The sequence below is a fragment of the Sus scrofa genome, chromosome X (genome assembly GCF_000003025.6).
Source record: "Sus scrofa isolate TJ Tabasco breed Duroc chromosome X, Sscrofa11.1, whole genome shotgun sequence".
NCBI classification, from domain to species: Eukaryota; Metazoa; Chordata; class Mammalia; order Artiodactyla; family Suidae; genus Sus; species Sus scrofa.
In genome coordinates, this window is record NC_010461.5 from 98134097 (window position 1) to 98138140 (window position 4044).

Here is a 4044-nt window from a genome sequence, read left to right on the forward strand (position 1 = left end):
CTGAGCGGGGTGGGGTGCATTTGCTGAGACCCCGTGCTGGGGTGTGAGGGTAAACTGAGGCATTAGGATGATGCAAAGGTCTTCACCCAAAAACCTGGAGGGATGGAGATGCCGTGAAGTGACAGGGAGGAAACTCAGGGGATGCTTAGGAGGACCCCAACTTGGACGTGCTGAGTTTGAGAGGCCTATTAGACCTCGAAGGGGAGCGGTCAAGCAGGCAGCTGGATCGTCTGCCTGGAACCCAGAGGAGGGTTCAGAGCAGCAGGTATCTAGTGAGAGCAAAGGAAAACCAGGTGATGGAATTCCTGCTGTGGCTCAGCGGTAACGAACCCAACTAATATCCATGAGGACACAGGTTTGATCCTTGGCCTCGCTCTGTGTATTAAGGATCTGGCGTTGCCGTGAGCTGTGGTGTAGGCCACAGATGTGGCTTGGATCCCGAGTTGTTGTGGCTGTGGCGTAGGCCGGCAGCTGCAGCTCTGGTTCAACCCCTAGGCTGAGAACTGCCATAGGCCGTGGGTGTGGCCCTAAAAAGCAAAAAAAAAAAAAAGAAAGAAAACAAAACAAAAACAAAAGAGAGAGGGAGACAATGGGAGGTGAGGAAGTAGAGGCTGCCAGAAAAGACAGCTGGAATTCCAGAGTCTTGCTACAAAAGAGGGCACAAAAATGGACTGGTGGGTAGACAGGGATATTGCGTCAAGAAAGCTGTGTTTTTCTTAAAGAGAAGGGACATGACAGCATGCTCGAATGTGGGTGGCAATGCTCCACTGGGTGGGAGGAAGGGGTTAAAGATGCGGGAACAAGAGGGGACATGTGCTTGAGCAAAGTCCTTGAGTACTGCAAAGGAGAATCAACGGCAAATTTGATCTGTACACACACACACACACAAATCAGCATTTTGTGTCTTCGTTGAAACACGGCACTCACACCACACACACACACAGAGCAGTGCAGCTCTAGGCACCCATGAACTTGCCAAGGACCTTCACATCCCGAGCTCATCCAATCCTCTCTAAAGGCCTGCCAGGTAGTGAAGTCATTCCTTTCATGTCCATTTTTGAGATGGGAAAAGAGAGTCCCCGAGAGGCTAAGTGATGGCCCAAGGTCCGCAGCCAGTGTCCAGTGGACCTAGGGTTCCAATCACAATCAGGTCTTTCCCTGTCTCCTTGGCTGCCCATTTTAGCCAGTTTTCAAGGGGCGGGGGAAGCAGATTCCTGAGGTATGTCCACTCGTGAGTATGGAAACCAGTGTCTCTGTGTGTGTGTGTGTGTGTGTGTGTAGGGGGGCTGCCTCGTTCACCACACTGATCCAGGCCAGCCCTTGGCAGGACTCCCTCCCCAGAGTCGGCTTCAGAGTGGCCGGCTGGCAGCTGGCGAGGTTCCTGGACAGTACCCTCTTGAAGCCGAGAGCCCCTTGAAAGGCACTGCAGTGGCACGGGGTGCAACAAGCTCAGGCCCTGTGCTTCTGCCCCAGAGAAGATGATGGCGCTGGAGGAGACAGAAGCCACAGGCAGAGCCTGCCTTGAGAAGCGCTGGACTCCTCTGTGCGACAAAGAGGGGAGACGGAACAGTGCCCGGGGCAGTGGCTGTCCCGTTGAGGCTGTTTCAGGATGACAGTTTGAAGGCGCTGGTTGAAGGAGGGAAGTGACAAGCTGAGCTGTGTGGCAGGAGTGGGTGGGAGGCAATCTAGGCTCTGCAGAAAATCGCACAGGAACCCTCCTTCGTGACAGTGAACGAAGCAGAGAAATGTCACTTGCAGGCCTGGAAACGGCCAGGAGGCATCATAATGATTCCTGCTGCAGCCTCCTCCTCAGCTGGGAGCTGGGGCTGCAGGGCGAGGTGGTCAGGCTTGTCAACAACTTGGTGACAAATAGACATAGCTTTCGACGCCTAGATACCAGAGTCAGGACCAAGAGCCCTGAAGTCCCCTTCCCGGAGGAGCTGAGTGGCCCAGATGCTGGAAAGGGGGCCAGAGGATGGGCATCCGTCCCAGCCAATCAGGCAGGAGCCGAAGGCCGTGGGGAGGCTGAGTGGCTCTGTTTGCAGGAGGGGAGGGCCAGATACTGCTCTCTGAATGACAGCTGAAGACAACAAGCTCCGAGGGGAGGACAGAGGAGCACAGGACTGGCCAGGGAGCTCACAGCCCATTCAAGATCATAAAGCAGAGCTCCTGCTGTGGCTCAGCTCAGTGGCAACAAACCCGACTAGGATCCATAAGGATGCGGGTTCGATCCCCGGCCTTGCTCAGTGGGTTAAGGATCGGCGTTGCCATGAGCTGTGGTGTAGGACGCAGATGCGGCTTGGATCCCACATTGCTGTGGCTCTGGTGTAGCCAGCAGCTACAGCTCCAGTTCGACCCCTAGCCTGGGAACCTCCATATGCCACAGGTGCAGCCCTAAAAAATTTTTAAAAAAAGAGAAAGAAAGAAAGAAAGGAAGGAAGGAAGGAAGGAAGGAAGGAAGGAAGGAAGGAAGAAAGAAAGAAAGAAAGAAAGAAAGAAAGAAAGAAAGAAAGAAAGAAAGAAAGAAAGAAAGAAAGAAAGAAAGAAAGAAAGAAAGAAAAAGAAGAAAAGGGGAAGGAGAGAAGTGGGGCAATAGCTAGAGGAAAGCTTTTTTCTTTTTCTCCAATTGGAGGTCAAACAGCATGTTTGTGTGGTAATAGAAAAGATCCAGCAGAGAAGGAAAAAACGACACAGGAGGGAGGGAGCAACCAGGCAAGTGAGCAGGAGTGGCGCGGCACGCAGAAGCTGAGCCTGCAGGACTTTGCAGAAACTCAGTGTAGAATCTTCACCCCTAGCAAGATAACTGTAAATGGAGTTTGTCATGTAATTCTCTTTTTTATGTGTTTGAATTTTTTTTTTTTTTGGTCTTTTTGTCTTTTTAGGGTTGCACCCATGGCATATGGAGGTTCCCAGGCTAGGGGTCCAATCGGAGCTACAGCTGCCAGCCTATGCCAGAGCCACAGCAACACCAGATCCGAGCCGCATCTGTGACCTACACCACAGCTCACGGCAATGCTGGATCCTTAACCAGCTGAGCAAGGCTAAGGATCGAACCCACATCCTCATGGATACTAGCCAGGTTCGCTAACCGCTGAGCCATGACAGGAACTCCTGTTTGAAATTTTTTAACACGTTCAATAAAATGAAGTCACAGAAAGTCAAAATCATGTGGAAGCTGAATTTGCAAGGAGAAATGAAGTGTAAGAAATTAATAGAGAAAAGAGGATTCGGCAGAGAAAGAGGAAAATCAGTTAGTCTCTCAAGATTTATAGTTTCAGTCCTTGTAGTATTACAATTCTTCTCTTTTTCTCAAGGTAAGTTAGTGATTTTTTAGTTAAGCCATCCTGATTAAACTATTATTTCTTCTTCTTTCTTTCTTTTTTCTTTTTTTTTCTTTTCTTTTTGGCTGCAGCATGTAGTGGCTTGATGTGGGATCTCAGTTCCCAGACCAGGGATTGAACCTGGGCCGCAGCAGTGAAAGTGCCAAGTCCTAACCACTAGACCATCAGGGATCTCCTTAAACTATTATTGCAAAAGGAAAAAAAAGAATCTTCACACTGTAAACCAACTATAATGGAAAAAAATAAAATCACTTAAAAAATGCAAATAAAAGAATCTTCAACCCTAAGGACTGGAAAACACCTGAGATGCAGTATATTCCAACTTTCTTCCCTATGCAGGAATTCCTCCTTGAAACCTCCCAGAAAATTCTGGTCCAGCCCTTGCTTGAACATCTGCAGTGATGGTGCACTGAATACTTGCCAAAACAGTCTTTTGCATTTTACGACGCCTATTGCGGGGGTCTTGGTAACTGTACTGTACCAAAATCAGCCTCTCTGTCCATTTCACCCACGGAACGGGGCTCTCTGCTCGGGGACCACAGAGACGCACAGGAATACCAGTTGCTAAGCATTTTGCACATTCCAAGCACTTGTTTATTTTATTTACTTTTTTTTTTACGGCCGCAGCAGCACAACATGGAAGTTCCCAGGCGAGGGGCGAATCAGAGCTGCAGCTGCCAGCCCACACCAACAGCCACAGCAA

General features: G+C 49.8%; 1 non-coding gene across 1 annotated transcript; it reads right to left on the reverse strand.

Annotated features, from left to right (window-relative positions):
- TRNAE-UUC lies at positions 3441 to 3512 on the reverse strand. Its single transcript has one exon. It is a non-coding gene; the product is annotated as a tRNA-Glu (tRNA).